Source organism: Aphelocoma coerulescens, chromosome 5 (genome assembly GCF_041296385.1).
Source record: "Aphelocoma coerulescens isolate FSJ_1873_10779 chromosome 5, UR_Acoe_1.0, whole genome shotgun sequence".
Taxonomy (NCBI): domain Eukaryota; kingdom Metazoa; phylum Chordata; class Aves; order Passeriformes; family Corvidae; genus Aphelocoma; species Aphelocoma coerulescens.
In genome coordinates, this window is record NC_091019.1 from 998,070 (window position 1) to 1,011,041 (window position 12,972).

Here is a 12,972-nt window from a genome sequence, read left to right on the forward strand (position 1 = left end):
AAGCCATAAGGGACCCCCAGGAGCTGTGACCACCGGGGAGGGCTGGGTGTGAGCATGCAAGAAGGGAGGGAAGGAGGAGTATAAGGGCAGGAGAAAGAGGGGGAGCGGGGGCCTCACCTGGGCCACGCCCGGGGAGGCCGGCCCGGCCGCAACCTCCCCAGGCTCTAAGGGAGCAAATGGCGGCAGGGGGCGAATTCCGGGGCTTCAAACACCTCGACCCCACGCACCTGAGCCGGGCCCGGGACCGCCCCAGAGCCCCGGGACCGCCCCAGAGCCCCGGGACCGCCCCAGAGCCCCGGGACCGCCCCAGAGCCCCGGGACCCTGCCCTGCCCGGGGGCGGCTCCATCGCTCGGGGCCCCGCCCCTCTCTCCCGGGCCGGACCCGCCCCGCGCACCGGGGCCGCTCCCGGGACCGGGGCTCCGGGTCCTGCCGGCGGCCGCTGCGGGTCCCGGGCGGTGCCGCCTCTTCCCCGGCGGGATGAGGGCTGGCATCGGGACCGGGAGGAGCCGCTCCGGGACGGGCGCTGGGGCCGAGCCCGGCGCTGCCGCTCCTGCTCCGGCCGGCTCTCCGCGGGGAGCCGGGGCTGTGCCAGCGCCCGGGCAGCCCCGGGATCCCGAGCCGGGCCCGACGCGCCGGGCCGGGCTCCGCTCAGCCCTGAGCCCCTCCCGGAGCCCGCCTTGGGCCCCACGACGCGGCCCCGGGCTCTGCCACCAGCCCCGGACGCGGCGCTGAGTCGCTGCTCCCGAGCTCTGCGTGAGGCCGGGGAGCCCGGCTTCGGGCTGTGCCTAAGGCAGGACTCGGAGCTCAGAGACACAGACTCGCCCTGGCCCGAAGAGCCCGCTTTGAGCATCAAAACACAGCCCTTGTGCTTTAATTCAGGTCCAGCAAAATGCAGCACTTCAGTTTCTCTTTGTGAGCCCAAACACACAGGACTCATTCTCTTCCTCAAGCCCTGAAAACAGGATTTAGTCACTGTTTCTGAGTCCCAACTCTGGCCATACCAGCCTGCTCTCTGGACTGTAGATAAAGAAATGCTGCTAGCAAGGATTTTCTTACTATTTTCTAAGTCTGTGAGAGACTGCACAAAATCCCAGCTCCTCCCAAGATGCAGCTCCTCACACCAAACCTTGGGAGAATCCCTGGTGCTTCCAACACTGCTGCAATCCCACCTGGAGCTGAGCTTCCAAGGTGTCTAATCCACATGCGAGCCTGGATAGTCCAAAACCTGCAGGAAGAGAGGAGGCAAAGTGTAAAGGGGGGGGGGGGGGGGGGGGAGGAAACCAGATTTTTGGGTTTTCCCCGTGTTTGCAACAGGATTGAAGGGCAGGATGGAGAAGTTTCATGGAAAGGAAGTACCAAAGGCTGCAGTATTTCAGGAAATTCAGAGAGGAGAACCCATTTGTTATAATAGTATTGGTTTAAGTAGAGGCAAACATCTCCTATTCCCTCATTTTAAGGGGTTCAGTTGAAGCAAACTCCCCTTTTTCAGCACTTTAAGGGTTTAAATCCGCACTTCTACCCATACCCTAGCACCAAATCTCTCACAAGAGAGCGAGCCCAGCACATATATAACCTAATGCTGCCCAAGAGCCCATTACTTTTCTTGTTCTTATTCATGATGTATATGGCCCTAACTAGAGGCCCCAGTGGCAGCTACACTGTTTATACAATTACTATTCTTCTCTTGCCTACTTAGTTAGCTACAGCATACTACCCGGGAATGACTAAAGAACAATTACACAAGTTAATGAGGAATTACCCAACTCACCTGCCTATACTGCTGAGACAAGAAGCTTCTTCTCTTACCTGTTATCTACTCTTTTGGCAGGTATGGCTGTAGTAAAAAAGAAGGCATCTACAGAGCCCTTTACTCACCTGGAATTCAAGTCAGAGCAGCCAAACAGCTGCAACTCCTCCCAGTGCTTTTATCCCTGATGGTAAAATTGCCTCCTCCCTTTTCCCGGGCATTGTGGGAACGAGAGGCGGGCCCGGCCAGGGGTATATTAACCCCAGCCCCGGGTAAAAGAGGCCCATTTCCTCTGTGGGGTTAGGTGGGGTGAGGGTGTCTTCTTATTTCTGTGAAGGGGGTCTTTTGGGTTTTCTCAGCTTTTTTTCAGCAGGTACTTTTGGTATCTGAAGTAATAGAAGCTTTGAAGACTCTGTGAAGAAGATAGCATTGAATGCATGGTTCATGGTAACTTCCTGAAATTCTGGATTGTGTCAGGTACGATACTTCAAATTTTTTGGCAGATTCGTTGTGCTGCAAGAGGGAGCTACCCTGGGTCCGAGATGACATTGGAGATGGAGGCTTCTGATAGGTAAGTTAAGGACTGCAAGTATGAGTGGGAGCAGGAGTAGAGTTCTAGTTAGTAGCTGACTTGTTACGATTTGGCTTGTATGCCACTCCACTGGTGCATTGATCTTGGTTTTCTTTGTCATAGCTGACTAAGAGGCCAACCTTGTAATCACAGTGCCTTTGGAGATGGCTGAGGTGGACTCCTTTTGCATCCAGTGTGGATTCACATTGTTGGTCATCTGAAAGCTAAGTTGGGGACCAGGACCTGGAGATGGGATGATAGCAGGGTAGTGGGTTGGAAATTCCTGGGAGAAATGTAAAAATTAGTGTAGGGGAAAGGGATGCTCTCCAAGGGGCTTGTTAGGTAAGCTAAAGGGAGTAGCCCTACTTTTGATTGCAACTGTAGGGTGTGCAGCGCAGAGCAGTTCCAGTGTGTGTTGTCTTGTCCCGTGTGTGTTTTGTGTCTCTGGCATCCCTTGGATCAGATCTCTGTGCCTTTTATCCTTAAGGGGCTTATCATAAGCATTGGCCATCATCTCTAGCTTCTTGAACTTTCATACTTCTTGGTAGGATGCCAATATCACTTGTTCTTTTACCAGTGGGCTTGGCCGCATCTTGGAATCACATCTTGGAAGCATTGAGTCAGATGTCTTTTGAGGCCTTGTTCCTGGCTGTACTGCCATCCATCCTTTCCAGCCGTGAGCTGTAATGTCCTGGGGCTTGTAAGCTTGTCAGGAGATGGGAGCATTCTAAATGTGGCATTGTCTCTCACAGCTATCTTGATCATTGTGACTGACAGTTCTTAGAACAGGTCACTGTTACAGTCTTTTCTTCTGCTCCTTAGAGCCTCCTTCATCCACCATTGCCACACCCTCGGTTGTCTCTTTTGGCGTCGTCTCTTCTTCTTGCCATCTTTCTTCTTGCCGGGAGCTTTTTTTATCATCCTTGTGTCCTACTGTTTGTAGTATAATGTGTTGAGTTTGTGTCTCGCCTGGAATTGCTCTGCCCTGTAGAGTAGCCCTGAGGGGGGGTAGGTGGAGAAGAAAGGAGACTTTAGAGGGAACCTTTTGCTTTGCTTAGCCACCTGAGCCATGCCTCGGACAGAGTGACTGTGGCCAGTCTGTGTGATGTTCAGTGCAGATGTGGGAGTGGTGCAGTGGTGTCTTGCAGTTTTATAGTAGTTTGTCCTAAGGCCCACTGTTGTGGGATCCTAGGCAGTTTGCTTTGAGGAATGAGAACTTGGGAAAGGCTAAGCTTTCCCTGTCTGTCTGGGTAACTTTGACAAATAATTCTTTTGCAGATGGATAGGATGTAAACCTGATGTGAACAGAGGAGGCCAGAGGAGCACAGCAACGAGGTGGGTCGGTGCCTGAAGTCCAAGCTATGGCCTGACTTTGGGCTCTACGTTTACCTCACTGTTGGGACTTTCATTTTGAAGAGGTGAAGTGCTTGAAGCAGCAGGGTATTGGCACCGGGGGGACCATGAGCTGGATGAGTATTGATTCCAGCACAGAACTGGATGTTACTGGAGTTGTTGTATTAGTGATGAAACTATAAGTAGCCTTTGATTTTTTTGTGTTTTACAGGTGGTCTGCAGCATTCAAATTGCTACTCCAACATGAGAGACACTCTTCCAGACAGAGGTCACAGTCGAGCACTTTCAGGTGGAACCTACCTCGGCAATGCAGCACTTTTGGACACTACATCGGTATGTGCCTTTCCATTTTGTTTTGCCCCTTCTCCCTTGGGAAGGTTGGTCATCATTCAGCTTTTCAGGGGTGGTGTTTCATGGTGGTTATGTTGCAGGGCTGTTCTTTGTCCTTATTTTTAGGAAGTAAACCTGGATATCAGCAGTCAAGGTCAAATGAGTGAGGTAAGCAGTGACCAGTGGACAAGACCAGTTATTGCTTGGGTGCCAAATTCTGGGGCAGCTCAAAGCATGCATTGTCTAAGCATCCATTTGTGTGTTTTAGGTGGCCCACTCGTATTATGCCTACAGGGGCTGAACCCCCTCATGGACCAGCTGATGGAGCCAGTTTATCACCCTTGAGCTGCCCCTGTGAGCCTTCCAGAACTATTACAGGACTCTGCGATGAAGCCTGTACCTTTTCTGTTTGAAGGTGCCATCTGGGCAGCCTTTGGCAATGGTTGAGGAGTTGCAGCGACTCGGGGAGGGAGGGAGGAGCAAGGGTCCACTCAAGTTTCAGCAATGCCCCATCACCTTGTCTCCTTTTAACCCAGGTATACCCTGCGCCGGCAGCCTTGGAGTGCGGCCACGGTGTATGAGCCGAGGACCGGGGCGTTCTCAGGAGACGGTGAGTAGTGGAATTGTTGGGTTTTGGCTGATGTGCTGCTGAGTTCAGGCACTGATGTTTGGTTTTCTTTCTTGTAGTAGACTAAGAGAGAACAGCTCACTGAGGGCAGGAACTCCCCAGAGGACGAGGCGGCCTTCTTTTGCACCTGATGAGGATTTGCATCCCTGGATATCCGAGAGCTAAGTCGAGGGCTACACCTCAGGGAGGGGGATGAGAGTGGTGTGCTGGGTCAGGACTTGGTGGGAGGGATTTTTGAATTAGCTTTGGAGATGGGGATGTCCACGAGAGGGCCCCTTAGGCCATGTAAAGGGAAAGTCTCACTTTTGATCACAATGCTGAGGTGTACAGGGCAGAGCAGTCCCGGTGTGTGTTGTGTCACTTGTCTATTGTGTGTTCTGTGTCTTTTGGGCATCGTGTCACATGTCTTCTGCCTTACCCCTTTGAGGGGCTTATCAGAAATGCTGGGCATCATCCTTAGCGTCTCCTTTGCATTCCTTGGCCCGACGCTGGTACTCTTGAACCTTTGACTTGCAAGCTTGGACATGCATCGGAATCGCATCTCTCTTTAGCAATATCGAGTCAGACACCTTTTACAGTCTTGTTCTGAGCTGTATTGACAGCTGTGCACCACAACGATCCATTATAACAGATTAGGACTTGTGAGAATGCGAGGATAGGTGGAGGATTCCAACCGTACGGTTCTCGGGCATCCATCTTTGCGGTTCTTGGCATAAGTCCTTCTGTTAGGGTCTTTTTCTGCCGGAGTTCTTTGAGCCTCATCGGCCTCATCTAGGTCATCTCATTGGTAATTCTTCTTGCTGAGAGTTTCCTCTCCTTGTTGCATCCCCTTGTTTGTCATCTCCTGTGTCACAGGTGTCTGTGTGTTTGGGCCGGGGCTGCTTTGCCCTGCTACATGGTCTGGGTGTAGGTGTAATAGGATAAGTCCTAGGGACTTGACATTTGTAATGTAGGGATTAGTTGGACTCAAGATGGTATTTCTAGATTGACACAAGATATCTGGAGCTGGTAAGTTCTCATGCAGTACTTTGACTTTTGTCATAACTTTCTTTCAGCTGCAGAGGGATTGAACCTGTGACAGAGTGCCCCCATAGCAGGTGAGGTGGTTCCCACAGGAAGGTCAGTCACCGTTTGTCTTTGCAGGGCAAATGTAAATGGTGACTGTGTTACAGCTTTGTTCTTCATCTTTATTTGTAGGAAGTAATGCTGAATAGCAGTGGTCAAGGTCGATGGAGCGAGGTGAGCGGTGACTGGTGGACAGAATGAGTTGTTACTGCTTGGGTATCAGTTTCTGGTGCAGCTCTAAGCATCCACTTTTGTTTGTGCATTTTAGGTGGTCCACTGGGAAGGTGTCCTGGCCCTGGGGATGCTGGAGGCCAGGTGCGTGCAAGCTTAAGGTATGGGTGTGGTGTACTTCAGTTGGAGCGGGGAGGCTGTGGTTTCAGTCTCTCAGCATGTTTTTCTGCTTTGCTTCTCTGCAGGTGCTGCTGCTGCCCTAGGCATGCCAAGGGACAGAGGCGAGCAGGTGAGTTGGCATTTAGGTGGGGCGACTGATAGGTGAGAGGTACGTGGCAGCATGCGAAGCGTGTCCCTTTTCGCTTTGCAGGTATCGTCCGGGCCACCTCCGGAGTCGGATGAAGATTTGAGGTGAGCCTGGGCCAGCGGTGCAGAGGGAGCCTGCGCATTATTCTTCTGGAGGGCAATAGTCACAGTTTGTTTTGTTGTCTTAGGTACCACAAGTAGGGGCAGAGCCTAAGTTTGGAAACGGCCGGTAAGCGATGAGCCTCGGCAGTTATGAGGGAGAGGGGCGTTGTGCAAGGGGTCACTTCTGGGACGTGTCATCACAGTCTGAATTTTGTCATTGTTCTGTCTTTTGCAGCCGCCGAAGTGGACTGTGGGCCATGTATTGACGTCCAAGGTGCTGAAGCAATGTTTTCTGTCGAGGATGGATTTCGTCTGCTGGTCTTCAGAGAGCTAAGTGTGGGGACTGTTGGTTGGGAGAAGGCAAACACCTTTGGAATCACAGGAGGCAATTTGAAGTTAGCTGAGAGGAGAGGGCTGTATTGGGCCGGGCCCCTTGGACGTTAAGGGAGTTTTTCTTCAGCATCACTCGAGCCTTTGCCGGGCCGGGCAGTTCCAACCCATCTCCATGTTCTCGTGAGCTTCGCATCACTGGATTTTGAGTCTTGATGTCATTGTCCGTCTTTTCACCCGAGGAGCCTGCCTTCGGGTCTGGCATGATTGCCATGGTCTAAATTTTGCCTACTCTTCAGTGGAGCCACACTCTTGAGCGTAACACGCGGGCATCTTGGCCATTTGTCGGTCGGTCATGTTTTGTGATGTCACTTCAGCCTTTGGCGGCAGAATCCTTCTCTAGGGAACCCTTTGTATCACCTGGCAGTCGTTGCCTCCTTCTCTAGGCCTGCTGCACTTCTTGAGCATCCTCTTACCAGCTTTGGCACTAACTTCTCATAGGGAGTTTACATTTCACTGTCACATACTACTGCCGTAGAGCCTTCTTTCCTTTGGCATCGTGGGCCTCTGGCTCATCTTGCACTAGGAATCTTGGGTCCATCAGGTGAAACTGCTGGGCAGTTTCAATTTGTGTCTATGTGATGTGGTTTGTGTCCGTTGTCTTCAGTGTCACAGGGCTTTGTGATGTCTCAGTTCTTTACAGGCATCGTTATGGGCCGTATCGGCAGCGGGAGTACTTGCATACTTTTCTGGATTGGGCTTATTCTGGCATCTTTATGGTTTTGCTTTTTGAGACCAGAAGTACACAAGATGTTCCTATCCGTCTTCCTTCTCAGTTTTGGTAGTATCTTTTTTCATGTGCCATTCCCTTGGACTTCTATATGCAGTGTACTAGACCCTCCTCACTGCAGTAGTTCCATAGCTTCCGTCGTCTCAAAGCATCCTGGTCTCAAGAATTTATCTTCTGAAGCGTTCTCTCAAGTCTTCATGTCATCTTTGCTTATATTTAATGCACTGTGTCCATGTGCCACTTATGCTTGGAGCTGCCCTGCCCTGGCACATTCAGTCGTGGCTCATTTGAACAGTTTTAAAACTCTCTTCTCTTGTCTGTGGGCTTTTGGGTAGAAAGCTTATGGGCCTGGTGTGGGGATAACTCCTAGCTGTCAGCTACTTGTAGACTGCCTCATGCTGTCTTGCAGGTCCCCGAGGCAGATTTTGATCCCTATGGTCACTGATGTTACCAATTTTCCCAGGATCTACTGTTCCACATCAAGGAGAAGCAGACGGGAAGATGCTTTAACATCTTCTTTAGGGGAGGGTGTTTCTAGTAAGGGCTGCAGTCAGAGTGTAAGCTGAAGAAGGGGTGTCTGAGAGTGTGTGTGTCTGTGTGTGTGTTGACTGGCTCTAACCTTGTGTGTGGTGTTTTTTGCCTTTCAGGTTCTTCAGTTCATTTTAAAATTTTGAATACAAAAAGCCCAGCTGGTCCTGCCCATGCTGTGGGGTTAGTCAGAGGGACACAGGGTTCCTCTTCTCCTCTCTGCGGGGATGAACTGCCTAGGGAATACCATTTCTGACAGCCCAGTCCTACTTGTGTCTTTTGGAAAAGGGCAGAGGTGAAGAGGCAACTGCCAGAGTTCCTTGGGGATGATGGAGTTGTGGTGTTTGGCTGTGCCCGGAGGGGCAGGTTGGGCATTATTTGTGTGTCTGAGGACTGGTTTGGGTGTTGGGGAGCCCAGGGAGCTGAGCTCTCAGTGCATTCCCAGCTCTCCCAGGGGTGGGAGCTGGTGCAGGGCTGGGTGACAGCCTCTGGTTGGGCTCGGGGCAGGCACTGGCCCCGGCACAGACACGGGGTGGTTTGGGGACGCTTGGGGAGCAATGGGAGGAAAATGAGGGATGGTGCTGGGCGGAGAGATCAGCCTGTGCTCGTGTCAGTGCAGCTGTGCAGGGCACTGGGATCTGGGTAAAACTCCAGCTCTCCTGGTGTTCAGGGATGCAAGGTCTGAGGGACTGGATTTACCTGGGGCTTTCCAGGAACAAGGGGAAATGTGGTGCCAGAGCTGTGCCCCATCAGGTTGTGTTTCCCTTTGGGGACAGGGAGTCTCTGGGCTGAGGTGAGATTGCTGTGTGAGTGGCAGGGAACAGGGAGCTCAGAATTGCAGGCACTGATGGAATAATTGTCTTAGGTCTATTTGGTTTGTGTTTGTGAAAACTGGGATTTGGGCTGGAGAGGTGCTCTTGGGAACAATGGATAGAGTACATTTGCTCTATGGATGTGTAAGGAAGGACAGGGAAGGGGAGTATTTATAAATTGTTATCAGTATTTCATGCAAATTTGGGGTGGAGCGTTGATGTAGGTGGGTGGGTTTGGCTTGGGCCTGTCAGGACTAACCACAAAGAATCCAACCAAGCCCCTGACCCCTCGAGGCATCTGTGAAACACTTCCACAGAAACCCAAGTCAGAAATCCAGTGATAATGGAGGTAAAATTATAGGTAATTGCCTATGATCGGTGGGGCATTTCCTTTGGAATTATCAACCAAGGCAGAGCATATCTTTCAGCTCTTTTCCTGGTGTGCAGTTTCCTCTCTGGTTTAAATGAGTTTGTGTGCTCCTGTTAACAAGCAGTGTGTTTTCACCCTGAAATTTGGGGTGATAGTCTTTCTCTAGTGTTTTTCCCACAACTGACTCATCCTTTCCATGAATAGTCCATGTTGTTCTACACAGCTGCTTTGGCCCTGGGTCAGAGAGAGAGAAGGGAAATGACTTTTTAGGGCGTTGAAATTTCTCCAGGCAGGAGTGGGACATGGTCTTGCCCCTCCCCAAAGCCGTGCAGGCGCATGGGAGTAGCTCAGTGCCGGCGCAGCTCTCTGAGCAATAACAACGCTTGGGAGGTTCGAGTGTTGATAACAACTCTCCTGTCTCTTGGTAGCAGTCCTAGGTGGAGGAGAGGAAAAAAGGAACTTGTGTTATTCATGGAAAACCTTCTGCTGTTTCTTGTGCAGACTTTTAGATCTTTGTATGATTTACTATCCAGTGTCTGTAGGTAGAGAATGACTTATTTGAGGTAAAAATTGAGATAATCAGTAATGGATAGGTATGGAAAATGTTTGAAGTAAACTTGAGGTGACCTGTAGTGGAGAGCATGAAGATTTTGAAGTAAACTATAGCAATCAGTTGTGCACAGGTAGGGAAACTTCTGGGGGTAAAATACAAGGTCATCTCTAGGTGAGGGAATGAACACTTTTTGAGGTAAACTGAGTGAATCAGTTGTGGGAGTATTAGTAAATTCTGGGGGTGAAACTTGATGTAACCTCCATGGTAGAAAATAAATAAATGTTTTGAGGTAAAAAGGAAGTCATCAGTGTTGGAGAGGCAGGGAGATTTTGAGAGTAAATTTGAGTCTGTAGTGCAGAGAATGAACATAATGAAGTTAAAGGGAGGTAGTAACTTGTAGACAGGGAAAAAATTTGGGGGTAAAGTCTGAGGTTAATGTCTAGGGGAGACAACATTTTTGAGCTAAACTGAGGCAGTCACTAGGTGACAGGTTGGAAAAGTTTTGGGGGTAGAAATTAAAATGACCTGTTGGGCAGAGAATGGACATACGGAGGTGAAAATCAGGTAATAAGTAGTGGACAAGTAGCAATAATTTTGGAGGTGAAATCTGGGGGGATGTGTGGCAGGGAGAGCGTCCATCGTGAGGTAAAGTGAGACAGTACTGGAAAGATAGTGAAATATTTCATAGTAAAACTTGATGAAATCTCCAGGGCAGAAAGAGAATATTTATAGGTCAAAAAGAGTAAATAGTTAGCGGGCAGGTAGGGAAAATACTGGGGGTAAAATCGGAGGTTATCTCTAGGGGAGAGAATGAACATACTGAGGTAAAAATCAGGCAATGAAGAGTGAATGTTAGGGAAATTTTGGGGGGTAAAACTGGAGATAATCTCCAGAGGTAGTGAATGAATACTTTCTTGTAAAAAAGAAGAAATCAGAAGTGGACAGACAGGGACAGCTCGGAAGGAAAATCTGAAGCAATCCCCAGGGAAGAGAATGAACATAATGAGGTAAACTGAGGCAGTCATTTGCAGAGACACAGTGAAAATTTTGGGGATAGACACTGAGACATTCTTGAGGATATAGAAAATTACTTTTTGGGGTAAAAATGAGGTGATGGGTAGGGCAAAGCTTGTGGGAAAAACTTGAAATAATCTGTAGGGCAGAGCATGAGCATTTTGATGGAAAAATGAGATATTTATTCTCTACTTCCCTTTGGGCTAACTTAATCTCCACCCTTACATGAGCAATTCCTTGGCTTCTCCTGGAGAAAACCCCATGGCAGAGGCAGTCTGCAAAGGAGCCCAGAGCTGTGCTTGGAGCAGAGAGTGCTGAGAGCTGCGGGTGCCTCTGCTGCCCCAGGCTGGCAATATCCCCATGGAACAGACTGGGCAAATGGGATTAGAGGGAGCACAGTCCCTTCAGGGAAGGGGTTTTCTCCTGTGCACATCAGGCGCGGGGCAGGAAGGGAACTTTGGAAATCAGCTGATTTCCCCCAGAAAGCATCACTCGCATCAAGAGCAAAGGTTGGTTTGGGTGTGAGCACTTGAAATACCTTGGAAAGAGAAGCAATCACCTTTTGCTGCTTCTTTCTTTCTTGCAGATGCTGGGATTGCCTCTGTGGACATGTGCTGAGCTCTCCCCGCAGGGAACTGTCAGCCCTGAATGCCTGTGCAATAACTGCAGCTGCCCAGGCAGGCACAGTTTTTTCAAAATTATTTTTCTCGGACCGAGCACATCTCCTCAAGTTCCTTCTCACTTCCTGCATCCTGGAAATGCAAAAAGGGAAAAGATAAATGTGCAGCTCAACTGAAACAAAAAGCATCATTTCCCTTCTTTCTTGTTTTGTTCTTAGAGCCTGTTGGAGTGCTGGCCTGGATTTGGGAGGAGCCAAGTAGCCTGGAGCAGTGAGGTTTTTCCTGTCAGACTTGGCTGTCCTGTGCAGGGTTCACTGATGCTGTGAATTGCAATCCAGGACATCTTCAGGCTCCTGGTGCTTGGGACGTGGCGTTTGGTGTGCAGAAAACATCCCAGGCTGTCCAGCTTGGGTGTGGCTGTGCATTTGCACAGTTCCTCAGAGTGGGAAAAGGCCAAGAGAGCGATGGGAAGGTCTTTCTTCCAGGCCTGGGCATTCTCAAGACACCTCAAGGATGTTTTTTAAATGTTTCTTGTCTTTTGTTTCCCAGCCCAGGGCTGAGCTGGAGAACGGTGGAGACAGTGGCAAGCAGGAGTCCCATGTTTACATCTGCCCTTGGATTCCAGTTTCTCCCAGTGGGTCTGTGCTGCCCGAAGTACAAAGGAAGGAGGTGTTGGAGTACCTGTTTGTTCACCTGTTGAGCTTGGAAGAGATGCCGAGTGTGAAATTCCAGGGGTGCCGGCTCCTTGCGAGCTGTTGGTTGCTCAGGAGATGGGGTCGGGGAAAGGGGGGGGAGAGTCCAAGCACAGCACAGTGGTAGGAGCTGGGTTTGCATCTCAATCTAAGGCATCTCAAAGCCTGATAAGCTGGAAAGAAGACTTTGCTGTGTTAATGCACAATTGCATTTTTGTGCAATTTTTTGAAATTAGGGCTGGGATCAACCTGGGGAGGAGGTTGTCTGGCACAATTCCCTGTGCCCTGCTTTGCCATGAGGAATGGATGCCTGACCTCTTTGCAGAGAGCTGCTGCTGATATAGATTTCTCTGTTTCTATAGTGAATTTATCCCAGTACTTGGCTGCTATAAAGAAGTCTCCTCTTGCTGCAATTTCCCCCTATTACATTTAAGATCAGCTCCAGCTGAGTTAGAATTTAATCCCGACCTTTTCCCCCTTTTTTTTTCCAAGAGGCCTCAGCTATCTCACTATTTCTTTCCTCTCTCACCCTCCAGGTCCTGTTTTTCAGACCTTTCCTTATAAAACCCTTGATAACCCATTCCCCACTTACGGCTTTGTTGTAGCCTTGTTTTGCTACCTTCTGGGTGCTGTGGATGAAGGTCTGGCTTTGAGGAGCACGCCCTGCTCCCTTTGCTCAAGGGATTGCAGTTATTCCAATCTCCTGCTGCTGAGGGCTGCCTTAGGCTCTTGCTGAAATGAAAAATGTCCAGGAAACTTTTCCTTTTTTGAGATTAGACTGGTTGAGATATGATCATGATGGTTAAAAACCCACAGTGCAAATGAAGGTTTCCCCCTTCTTCCCCCCTGCTCCCCACTTGCTCCATGCTCGGTCCTCTCCCTGCACAGTTCATTCCTTTGTAATCACAACTGCTAAGGAAACCTTTCTAATCTTGTCAATTGGCAATGCAACTGCTTTTAAATTCTGTTTTAAAATAGGTTTTGAAGTC

At 49.9% G+C, this 12,972-nt stretch overlaps 1 long non-coding RNA gene across 2 annotated transcripts; it reads left to right on the forward strand.

Moving 5' to 3' along the window:
- The first annotated feature begins 2,229 nt into the window (after positions 1 to 2,229).
- LOC138112077 (uncharacterized) lies at positions 2,230 to 3,977 on the forward strand. Of its 2 annotated transcripts, XR_011151541.1 has the most exons (4): positions 2,230 to 2,319; positions 2,443 to 2,527; positions 3,598 to 3,654; positions 3,884 to 3,977. It is a non-coding gene; the product is annotated as an uncharacterized lncRNA (long non-coding RNA). The 2 variants fall into 2 exon arrangements; XR_011151540.1 differs by having other exon boundaries at positions 2,443 to 3,654.
- Positions 3,978 to 12,972: the final 8,995 nt, after the last annotated feature.